The sequence below is a fragment of the Triticum urartu genome, chromosome 2A, assembly GCF_056163025.1.
Source record: "Triticum urartu cultivar PI428250 chromosome 2A, HENAU_Tu73, whole genome shotgun sequence".
Taxonomy (NCBI): Eukaryota; Viridiplantae; Streptophyta; class Magnoliopsida; order Poales; family Poaceae; genus Triticum; species Triticum urartu.
In genome coordinates this window covers 455,937,268-455,950,407 of record NC_141874.1, presented here as the reverse complement: position 1 = coordinate 455,950,407, position 13,140 = coordinate 455,937,268, and positions in this window count along the sequence as shown.

Sequence of the window (13,140 nt, the reverse complement as noted above, 5' to 3'; positions counted from 1 at the left end):
GGTGCCTTCCCCCTTTAGGACTCTTCCTTTCCCTCATCTCTTGGCGCATGGGCCTCTTGGGGCTGGTGCCCTTGGCCCATATAGGCCAAGGCGCACACCCCCTACAGCCCATGTGCCCCCCCGGGGCAGGTGGACCCCCTTGGTGGACCCCCGGACCGCTTTCGGCACTCCCGGTACAATACCGATAATGCGCGAAACCTTTCCCGCGACCAAAACAAGACTTCCCATATATAAATCTTTACCTCCGGACCATTCCGGAACTCCTCGTGACGTCCGGGATCTCATCCGGGACTCCGAACAACTTTTGGGTTACCACATACTAATATCTCTATAACCCTAGCGTCACCGAACCTTAAGTGTGTAGACCCTACGGGTTCGGGAGACATGCAGACATGACCGAGATGACTCTCCGGTCAATAACCAACAGCGGGATCTGGATACCCATGTTGGCTCCCACATGTTCCACGATGATCTCATCGGATGAACCACGATGTCAAGGACTTAATCAATCCCGTATACAATTCCCTTTGTCTAGCGGTATGATACTTGCCCGAGATTCGATTGTCAGTATCCCGATACCTTGTTCAATCTCGTTACCGGCAAGTCTCTTTACTCGTTTCGTAACACATCATCCCGTGATCAACTCCTTGATCACATTGTGCACATTATGATGATGTCCTACCGAGTGGGCCCAAAGATACCTCTCCGTTTACACGGAGTGACAAATCCCAGTCTCGATTCGTGCCAACCCAACAGACACTTTCGGAGATACCTGTAGTGTACCTTTATAGCCACCCAGTTACGTTGTGACGTTTGGCACACCCAAAGCACTCCTACGGTATCCGGGAGTTGCACAATCTCATGGTCTGAGGAAATGATACTTGACATTAGAAAAGCTTTAGCATACGAACTACATGATCTTGTGCTAGGCTTAGGATTGGGTCTTTGTCCATCACATCATTCTCCTAATGATGTGATCCCGTTATCAATGACATCCAATGTCCATGGTCAGGAAACCGTAACCATCTATTGATCAACGAGCTAGTCAACTAGAGGCTTACTAGGGACATGGTGTTGTCTATGTATCCACACATGTATCTGAGTTTCCTATCAATACAATTCTAGCATGGATAATAAACGATTATCATGAACAAGGAAATATAATAATAACTAATTTATTATTGCCTCTAGGGCATATTTCCAACAAGTTCGGCCAGGACTCTCCTGACAAGGAGAGAGACCTTAATGAGTTCAGTATGTCGCTAAAGGGCGAGTGCTGAAAGATATCCGCGGAGGTAAACTCCATGATCGGCGCCCAATCGGATTCTATAGGCACGGGCGCAGGCGGTTCGGAGTCCGTGGCCGGGGAAGGATCCGGCAGAGTGGCATCATGGCTCTCGTGAAGGGTAAGGTCGATATTCGGCTCAATCGCCGATGAGAGTGCGGCCTCCGTGGCAGGGTCTATCCACCCGCCCATTGAAGGCGCAGCTGGCTCCGAATTGAGGGTCAGAGCAGTTGCCGGCGCGATCTCCTGGACACTGTCCGATGGCAGAGCTAGATCATGCTCATCATGGCCGTGTGGCGCACTAAGTAGGGGCTCGAATCCGTCGAAGATCAAGTCTCCGCGGATATCGGCCATGTAATTTAAGCTTCCAAACCTGACCCGATGGCCAGGGACGTAACTCTCAATCTGCTCCAGATGGCCAAGCGAGTTGGCCCGCAGTGCGAAGCCACCGAACACAAAGATCTGTCCGGGGAGAAAAGTCTCACCCGGGACTGCATCGCTATCGATGATCGAAGGAGCCATCAAGCCTAACGGCAATGACACAGAGGAACTCTCAATGAAAGCACCAATGTCGGTGTCAAAACCGGCGGATCTCGGGTAGGGGGTCCCGAACTGTGCATCTAAGGAGGATGGTAACAGGAGGCAGGGGACACGATGTTTTACCCAGGTTCGGGCCCTCTTGATGGAGGTAAAACCCTACGTCCTGCTTGATTATTCTTGATAATATGAGTAGTACAAGAGTTGATCTACCACGAGACCATAGAGGCTAAAACCTAGAAGCTAGCCTATGGTATGATTGTATGTTGTCCTACTGACTAAAACCCTCCAGTTTATATAGACACCGGAGGGGGCTAGGGTTACACAAGGTCGGTTACAAAGGAGGAGATATACATATCCGTATTTCCTAGCTTGCCTTCCATGCCAAGTAGAGTCCCATCCGGACACGGGACGAAGTCTTCAATCTTGTATCTTCATAGTCCAACAATCCGGTCAAAGGATATAGTCCGACTGTCCGGAGACCCCCCTAATCCAGGACTCCCTCAGGAACACATGAGAGATCTCCAGCGACTACACTTACTAAGATAGAAACTGCACTTGTACACCCACCGTCTTTCCGAGGGATGCCGTCGACCACCAATAGGCCCCAAACTACGACGGTGCAACTCGAGCCACATGCTACTACTAGAACAAAGGGAAATGAAACCTAACTCTAGCCAGCCGAGCGCTGGCCGCCGACGGAAGCTACCACTACTACTATGGTGACTTGGCCGCACTAACATGATCACACCACGGCCTCCTCGGCGATGCCGTCAGGACCGTTGAGCCCTGCCGCGATGCGGAGAGCGCCCTTATCCATGTTGGTGAGCTTCGTGATGACGACAATGTGGTCATCCGAGAGGGGCTCATCAAACTTGCGGATGAGCGCTTCCGCCACCTTCTTCGTCATCCGCTCTTTGGGGCCCAGCAGACCGAGGCCCTGCACCAGCCGGAGCGAGCCGCGTTGCGCCACAGGCACCTTGCAGTTTTGGGTAGCCTGGCATGCACTCTGGCATGGAGGAGGGACAGAGGTCGCCCGCGTCTTTGGCGGGGTAGAGTTTCGCTTGATCGATGTCGTTCCGAGCAGGGAGGTAGGCTTGTCATTGGAGAGGCATCGTGGAACCTTCCTTGGCTCTTCGATCTCCAGGAGCTGAACTTGCTGGGTCACTGCACCAAGCTGGATGGCGACCGTGGTAGCGCGCACGAAGTCTGGCAGCTGAAGTGCTCCGGAGCGTGGTGCGGCCCAGACAGCATGGGGCCGAACACGTCCGGCTCCCTGGCCACGTTTTTGCCCTTCTCCGGCTTGGAGTGGTCTTGGAACTCCAGTGGCGCCGCGATGGAGGTGGTGATCTCCTCATCTAGGAGTGCAGCGGCCGCGTCGCCCAAGGAAGGGGTGGTGAGCGCCTTCTCGGAAGTGGCAAAGAACTCTGCGACGTTGTCTTGCGTGGTGCTGGAGCCGATCGGAGCCGCAACTGGGGTGCGCGTGGACGCGGTGGGGGTTGGGACATGGACTTGGCTGGCGAGCTTTGCTTTGCCATGCTGCTTCTTTCTTGGGTAGGCCTGCGCGGACGAGCGGCCGCCGTGCCGCCCGTGGCCCCTGGAGCTCCTTGAGCGGCGAGCCGGAGGGGAGCGGCTGCACCGGTACTCCTTACTCGTGGCCTCACCACCATCGGCCTGGGCATTGTGGCCGCGGCCCCGACCCAGCAGCGTGTCCTTCCAGGACCGGCGATCGCCACCACCATCGCCCTGACCGCCATGGTCGCGGTGAGGTCCGCCCCCAGGGAGCTCGCGGCAGCCCATGTCCACCATAGGAGCGCGCTGCTGCCGGCGGTGCCGCTACATAGGCTGGCTGTCCTCGCTGTGCATGACCCAGGTGCTGGGGTAGGTGCGGGGCAGGTCGTCGTCGTGGTCAGAGTCGGAGGAGGGCAGGCCACTCTGAGCAGAGTGCAACGATATCAGGGAGCGGAGGGGCCAGTCTTCGACCCTATCGACGTGGATGAGCACGTCGTACCACTCCGCGCCGGGCGGGGTGGGGGCACCCTGCAGTCGAGCGACGAGAAGCCCTCCATCTCCACTCTGCCGGCGCCTTGAGGAAGCTTCCGGTAGGTGTGCCTGCTCGGGATGAACGCCATGTCCCAGACCCACACCCAGCAGGCGAACGTTTTGGTGTGGTCGCGCTCCAGGGTGCGGCTGTCCAGCAGGTCGATGTGTACCTTGTCGCCGAAGACTTCTTGGACGCCCTCAAGTGTCCAGTATTGCTGGGGCAGATGCTCGATGACGCAGCGCATGTGGAGGTTGAAGGTGCCGTGGCCAGCGTGGTCGTTCTCCCTCCATGGTGCGATGGCGAAGTTGGCGCCGTCGACACGCAGAGAGACGCGGCGTACCGTGTTGTCGTGGTGGGCAGGCTGCGTGAAGATGACAAAGAAGTCCTCCGAGTTGTGCGCCGTCACCCGTAGATGGTGTGGTGGGACGCATAGCTGCGCCTCCAGGGCTCGGCCGACAGCCATAGGCGAGGTAGCGCACACGCCGTTGGTGGCGCGCAACGTGATGGCATGGCGGCGAAGGAAGAAGATACTCTTCTCGATGGCTAGGGTGGACTCTCCTACTTTGTGGCTGGAGCGGGGGCGTCGTGCGGGGTCGACCAAGCTAAGCTCAGCCATAGCCGCCGCGGGGGGTGGGCATGGAGTGGGCGGGGGCGGGGTTGGGAAGCGGAGGCAGCCGTGAACTGGAGGATGAGCTGGGAACGGACCTAGCCTACTGGAAGCGGAGCCGCCACGCCGATTGCGAGGGTTTTGGGGGCACTCGCGAGCAAAATGGCCCAGAAGCTCGCAGATTACACAACGGAGGGGGTCTCGGCAATCTTTCCGGGGGTGGTGCTTGCTGAGGCAACGGAAGCAACGCCCTCTGAACCTGCTTAAGAAATCCTCGCAGCCACCCACCACATTGAAGGCCGGCTGCCGGTCCGAGCGGTGTGCTGCACTCGGCAAGCAAAGATCCGTTGAATCTTGGGAGGGCTTGCGGTTTTTCTGCGAATGGACCTCGGTCCAGTCACCGTCCACGCCGGAAAGGGAAAGCCTATCTGCGGGGGATGGGACGATGATGATGGACTGCAGGCATTGAGCAGGGGGTGAGCAAGGATCCGCCGGATCTACAGGAGTTACATCCACCGAGCATTCATCCCTCAGTAGCTGGCACGATGCGGAAACCGGATCTGGGATGGCGAAGCCCAAAGTTCCAGGGAGTCCGCGACCTCGGACGGGCCAGGGGAGGCGAGCGCTGAAGGAAATATGCCCTAGAGGCAATAATAAAGTTGTTATTTATATTTCCTTATATCATGCTAAATGTTTATTATTCATGCTAAAATTGTATTAACCGGAAACTTAGTACATGTGTGAATACATAGACAAATAGAGTGTCACTAGTATGCCTCTACTTGACTAGCTCGTTGAATCAATGATGGTTATGTTTCCTAACCATAGACATGAGTTGTCATTTCATTAACGGGATCACATCATTAGAGAATGATGTGATTGACTTGACCCATCCGTTATCTTAGCACGATGATCGTTTAGTTTGTTGCTATTGCTTTCTCCATAACTTATACATGTTCCTATGACTATGAGATCATGCAACTCCCGAATATCAGAGGAACACTTTGTGTGCTACCAAACGTCACAACGTAACTGGGTGATTATAAAGGTTCTCTACAGGTGTCTCCGATGGTGTTTGTTGAGTTGGCATAGATCGAGATTAGGATTTGTCACTCCGATTGTCGGAGAGGTATCTCTGGGCCCTCTCGGTAATGTACATCACTATAAGCCTTGCAAGCAATGTAGCTAATGAGTTGGTTACGGGATGTAGCATTACAGAACGAGTAAAGAGACTTGCCGGTAAGGAGATTAAACTAGGTATTGAGATACCGACGATCAAATCTCGGGCAAGTAACATGCCGATGACAAAGGGAACAATGTATATCATTATGTGGTTTGACCGATAAAGATCTTCGTAGAATATGTGGGAGCCAATATGAACATCCAGGTTACGCTATTGGTTATTGACCGGAGAAGTGTCTCGGTCATGTCTACATAGTTCTCGAACTCGTAGGGTCCGCACGCTTAACGTTCGGTGATGATCAGTATTATGAGTTTATGTGTTCTGATGAACCGAAGGTAGTTCGAGTCCCGGATTTGATCACGGACATGACGAGGAGTCTCGAAATGGTTGAGACATAAAGATCGATATATTGGAAGCCTATGTTTGGACATCGGAATGGTTCCGGATGAGTTCGGCATCTTTCGGAGTACCGGGAGGTTACCGGAACCCACCGGGGAGTATATGGGCCTTATTGTGTTTTAGGGGAAAGAGAGAGGGGCTGCCTAGGGCAGGCTGTGCGCCCCCCAAGGCTTAGTCCGAATTGGACTAGGGGGTGGGGCGGCGCCCCCTCCTTCCTTCTCTTCTCTCCTTCCCTTCATTCTCTGCTACTCCTACTTGGAAAAGGGGGAATCCTACTCCCGGTAGGAGTAGGACTCCCTAGGGCGCGCCATAGTAGAGGGCCGGCCCTCCCCCTCCTCCACTCCTTTATATACGGGGAGGGGGGCACCCCATAGACACACAAGTTGATCATTGATCTCTTAGCCGTGTGCGGTGCCCCCCTCCACCATAATCCACCTCGGTCATATCATAGCGGTGCTTAGGCGAAGCCCTGTTCCGGTAGCATCATCATCACCGTCATCACGCCGTCGTGCTGACGAAGCTCCCCCTTGACACTCTGCTGGATCGTGAGTTCGTGGAACGTCATCGAGCCGAATGTATGCAGATCGCGGAGGTGTCGTATCTTCGGTGCTAGGATCGGTCGATCGTGAAGACATATGGCGACATCAACCGCGTTGTCATAACGCTTCCGCTTACGGTCTACGAGGGCACGTGGACAACACTCTTCCCTCTCGTTTCTATGCATCACCATGATCTTGCATATACATAGGGATTTTTTTGAAATTACTACGTTCCCCAATAGTGGCATCAGAGCCAGGTTTATGCGTAGATGTTATATGCACGAGTAGAACACAAAGGAGTTGTGGGCGCGGGTATATACATATTGCTTGCCGTCACTAGTTGATTCTTGATTCAGCGGTATTGTTGGATGAAGCGGCCCAGACCGACATTACGCGTACGCTTACGCGAGACTGGTTCTACCGACATGCTTCACACACAGGTGGCTAGCGGGTGTCAGTTTGTCCAACTTTAGTTGAATCAGATTCAATGAACAAGGTTCTTTCTGAAGATCAAAAAGCAATCACTATACCGCGTTGTGGTTTTTGATGCGTAGGTAAGAACGGTTCTTGCTCAACTAATAGCAGCCACGTAAAACTTGCAACAACAAACTAGAGGACGTCTAACTTGTTTTTGCAGGGCATGTTGTGATGTGATATGGTCAAGACATGATGCTAAATTTTATTGTATGAGATGATCATGTTTTGTAACACAGTTATCAGCAACTGTCAGGAGCCATATGATTGTCGCTTTATTGTATGAAATGCAATCGCCATGTAATTGCTTTACTTTATCACTAAGCGGTAGCGATAGTCGTAGAAGCAATAGTTGGCGAGACGACAACGACGCTTCTATGGAGATCAAGGTGTCAAGCCGGTGACGATGGTGATCATGACGGCGCTTTGGAGATGGAGATCAAAGGCACAAGATGATGATGACCATATCATATCACTTATATTGATTGCATGTGATGTTTATCCTTTATGCATCTTATTTTGCTTAGTTCGACGGTAGCATTATAAGATGATCTCTCACTAAATTTCAAGGTACAAGTGTTCTCCCTGAGTATGCACTGTTGCAACAGTTCGTCGTGCCGAGACACCACGTGATGATCAGGTGTGATAAGCTCTACGTTCACATACAACGGGTGCAAGCTAGTTTTGCACAAACGGAATACTCGGGTTAAACTTGACAAGCCTAGCATATGCAGATATGGCCTCGGAACACTGAGATCGAAAGGTCGAGCATGAATCATATAGTAGACATTGTTGAGGAAATCGTTAACTGGTAGCTGCTCGGTTGGCTGACGAGTAGGGGATTAATAGGCTAATCGGCAAGTTAATCGGCCATTTAATCAATTAATCGGACGATTTATCGGTTTATCCGCTACTCGTTGACCCTACGAGTAGGGATTAATTGGCAAGTTAACTGGTTAATCGGACGAATTCTTGAACAGGGAAAGTAGATATGATCAACATAGTGGTGTTCACCATTGAAGACTACTCCATCTCACGTGATGATCGGACATGGTTTAGTTGATATGGATCACGTGATCACTTAGATGATTAGAGGGATGTCTATCTAAGTGGGAGTTCTTAAGTAATATGATTAATTGAAATTTAATTTATCACGAGCTTAGCCCTGATAGTATTTGCATAACTATATCGTAGATCAATAGCTCGCGATGTAGCTCCCCGTTTATTTTTGATATGTTCCTAGAGAAAAATAAGTTGAAAGATGTTAGTAGCAATGATGCGGACTAGCTCCGTGATCTGAGGATTATCCTCAATTCTGCACATAAGTATTATGTCCTTGATGCACCACTAGGTGACAGAACTGTTACAGGAGCAGATGCAGACGTTATGAATGTTTGACAAGCTCGGTATGATGACTACTTGATAGTTTAGTGCACCATGCTTTACGGCTTAGAACCGGGACTTCAAAAATGTTTTGAATGACATGGAGCATATGAGATGTTCCAAGATTTGAAATTGGTATTTCATGCTCATGCCCGTGTCGAGAGGTATGAGACCTCTGACAATACTTTTCCTACAAGATGGAGGAGAATTGCTCAACCAGTGAGCATGTGCTCAGATTGTCTGAGTACTACAATCGTTTGAATCAAGTGGGAGTTAATCTTCCAGATAAAAAGGTGATTGACAGAATTCTCTAGTCACTATCACCAAGTTACTGGAACTTCGTGATGAACTATAATATGCAAGGGATGACAAAAATGATCCGCGAGCTCTTCGTGATGCTGAAATCGACGAAGGTAGAAATCGAGAAAAGCATCAAAGTTCATGGTTGACAAAACCACTAGTTTCAAGTAAAAGGGCAAGGGAAAGAAAGGGAACTGCAAGAAGAATGGCAAGCAAGTTGCCACTCCCATAAAGAAGCCGAAAGCTAGACCCAAGCCTGAAACTGAGTGCTTCTACTGCAAAGGAAATGGTCACTGGAAGTGGAACCGCCCTAGATACTTGGCGGATAAGAAGGATGGCATAGTGAACAAAGGTATATTGGATATACATGTTATTGATGTGTACTTTACTAGTGTTTATAGCAACCCCTCAGTATTTGATACTGGTTCAGTTGCTAAGAGTAGTAACTTGAAACGTGAGTTGAAAAATAAACAGAAACTAGTTAAGGGCGAGGTGATGATGTGTGTTGGAAGTGATTCCAAGGTTGATAAGATCATCATCGCACACTCCCTATACTTTCGGGATTAGTGTTGAACCTAAATAAATGTTATTTGGCGTTTGCGTTGAGCGTGAATATGATTTGATCATGTTTATTGCAATACGATTATTCATTTAAGTCAGCGAATAATTGTTGTTCTGTTACATGAATAAAACCTTCGATGGTCATACACCCAATGAAAATAGTTTGTTGGATCTCGATCGTAGTGATACACATATTCATAATATTGAAGCCAAAAGATGCAAAGTTAATAATGATAGTGCAACTTATATGTGGCACTTCCGTTTAGGTCATATTGGTGTAAAGTGCATGAAGAAACTCCATGCTGATGGACTTTGGGAATCACTTGATTATGAATCACTTGATGCTTGCGAACCATGCCTCATGGGCAAGATGACTAAGACTCCATTCTCCGGAACAATGGAACGAGCAACTGACTTATTGGAAATAATACATACTGATGAATGCGATCCGATAAGTGTTGAGGCTCGCGGCAGGTATCATTATTTTCTGACCTTCACAGATGATTTGAGCAGATATGGGTATATCTACTTAATGAAACATAAGTCTGAAACATTTGAAAAGTTCAAACAATTTCAGAGTGAAGTGGAAAATCATCGTAACAAGAAAATAAAGTTTCTACGATCTGACCGCGGAGGCGAATATTTGAGTTACGAGTTTGGCCTTCATTTAAAACATTGTGGAATAGTTTCACAACACACGCCATCTGGAACACCACAACATAATGGTGTGTCCGAACGTTATAACCGTACTTTATTAGATATGGTGCGATCTATGATGTCTCTTACCAATTTACCACTATCGTTTTGGGTTATGCATTAGAGATAGCTGCATTCACGTTAAATAGGGCGCCATCTAAATCCGTTGAGACGACCATATGAACTGTGGTTTAGCAAGAAACCAAAGCTGTCGTTTCTTAAAGTTTTGGGCTGTGATGCTAATGTGAAAAAGTTTCAACCTGATAAGCTCGAACCCAAATTGGAGTAGTGCGTCTTCATAGGATACCCAAAAGAAACTATTGGGTACACCTTCTATCATAGATCCGAAGGCAAGATATTTTGTTGCTAAGAATGGATCATTTCTAGAGAAGGAGTTTCTCTTGAAAGAAGTGAGTGGGAGGAAAGTAGAACTTGATTAGGTAATTGTACCTTCTCCTGAATTGGAAAGTAGTTCATCACAGAAATCAGTTCCAGTGATTCCTACACCAACTAGTGAGGAAGCTAATGATGATGATCATGAAACTTCAGATCAAGTTACTACCGAACCTCATAGGTCAACCAGAGTACGGTCCGCACCAGAGTGGTACGGTAATCATATTCTGGAAGTCATGTTACTAGACCATGACGAACGTACGAACTATGAGGAAGCGATGATGAGCCCAGATTCCGCAAAATGGCATGAGGCCATGAAATCTGAGATGGGATCCATGTATGAGAACAAAGTATGGACTTTGATTGACTTGCCTGATGATCGATGAGTCATTGAGAATAAATGGATCTTCAAGAGGAAGACGGACGCTGATAGTAGTGTTACTCTCTACAAAGCTCGAATTGTCGCAAAATGTTTTCGACAAGTTCAAGGTGTTGACTACGATGATATTTTCTCACTCATAGCGATGCTTAAGTCTGTCCGAATCATGTTAGAAATTGCCACATTTTCTATAATTTGGCAAATGGATGTCAAAACTGCATTCCTTAATGGATTTCTTAAAGAAGAGTTGTATATGATACAACAAGAAAGTTTTGTCAATCCTAAAGGTGCTAACAAAGTGTGCAAGCTCCAGCAATCCATCTATGGGCTGGTGCAAGCTTCTCGGAGTTGGAATATACACATTGATAGTGTGATCAAAGCATATGGTTTTATACAGAATTTTGGAGAAGCCTGTATTTACAAGAAAGTGAGTGGGAGCTCCATAGCAATTCTGATATTATATGTAGATGACATGTTGTTGATCGAAAATGATACTGAATTTCTAAATAGCATAAAAGGATACTTGAATAAGAATTTTTCAATGAAAGACCTCGGTGAAGCTGTGTGACACCCCGAGACCGATGTGCCAGGTGTCCTCCAGTTATTCGCTGTGTTGCTTTGTCATTCGCTTGCTTGTTGCATCTTGTCATGTCATCATTACATCATATCATTAATCTTTTGCAACTCAACTAAATAAATGGCATGGATCTTGGATCCATTTAAACCGAGGGAAGTCACATGGTGATTCTCTTTACAACATATCCTCTCGATATTTAGAGAGCTATAGTAAATATTCCAATTATTTGGATTTACCGCAAACACACTTGCAAAATATCCCAATGCCTTTGTTATCTTAATTCTCGGTCTCCAACATGGCCATATATTTCTTTCATCATATTTCGGAGCACCACCAAAAATCCGAACATTTTTGGACCTTCCCAACCCTCACTTCCTATTCAAATCATTTGAATTTAAATCAAATGAGTTTGAATTTAAATATCTCAATCTTGGCCTTTTCTATTTTATCGGAACAAGCACATTTTTGCGACCTCAAGAAAATTATCCGTTGCCTAGGTTCCTTCCCTAATCTTTCATGTCTCTCTTTTCTTTATTTCTTTCTTTCTTTCTTCTGCTAAAATAAAATAAGTAATTTCAGAAAGAGAGAAGGAGCCCAACAGCCAGCAGACCTCCTGACCTTTTCCCTCTCCCCACCTAAGTGGCCTAAGGCCCAGCCGCCGGCCTCTAAGGCCCATCTGCACTGAAGGTCAGCCCGGTCCATCTCCTCGCTAACCCTAACGTCGACCGAACCCACTCCCCTCGTTCTCTCGATCCCATCTCATCCTCTCCCTCTCGTCCTCCCACGCCGCCGTAGCACGCACGCCCTCACGATCGAGCCAGGAGGCCGTGCTCGATCCCCTTCTCTCCCTCGCGGCCTCGATCCTCTCCCTCGATGCCCATCCAGCGCCGCCTCCCTTGTAGCCTCGCTCTTTCCCTCATCCTCTCCCCTGCACCGCTTCGCCAGGGAGAGCAACTCCCCAGCACGCGCGCCCCCTCTCTTCCATTCGCCCCGCTCCAGTCCCTCGTTGTCGCTACTCACTCCTCATGCCATGAGAGCCCCATGCCCGATCCCTTACCTCCTCCCGTCGACCCTCTCCCTCCCGTCTCCTAGCGCCGCCGCACACTTCACACTAGGGAGAGGAGCTCCCGTGCTCGACGCCACGGGCGCACCAAGGGCGCCTCCCATGGTCGCCGTTGCCCACCGCTCCGGCCATCTTCGCCGGAGTACCACCAGGAAGCTGGGCCTCTGCTGCGCGCGTCCCGCCTCCCTCATCACGCCCGCTCCTTCGCTGCTACCCGTTGTCGTCGCCACGGCCGGCCCCTCCTACGCTGCCGACCATGGCCTGCCCCTTGTTGTGCCGTGTTGTTGCATGCCTTGGCCCCGTGACCTCATGTAAGACCCCGGATGTAATTTACCTTATATGTATCCCAACTCTTGCCGTTTCCGGCCTAAGTTATTTTATTTTCCTCGGGTTCGGGTTTCTGTCTCATGTGTGTTGTTGCCTTTGTCATGCATCTCATATCATGTCATCATGTGCATTGCATTTGCATACGTGTTCGTCTCATGCATCCGAGCATTTTCCCCGTTGTCCCTTTTGCATTCCGGCGCTCCTATCTCCTCCGGTGGTCCTTTCTACCTCTTTTCGTGTGTGGGGGTTAAACATTTCCGGATTGTACCGAGACTTGCCAAGAAGCCTTGGTTTACTACCGGTAGACCGCCTGTCAAGTTTCGTGCCATTTGGACTTCGTTTGATACTCCAACGGTTAACCGAGGGACCGAGAAGGCCTCGTTCGTGTTGCAG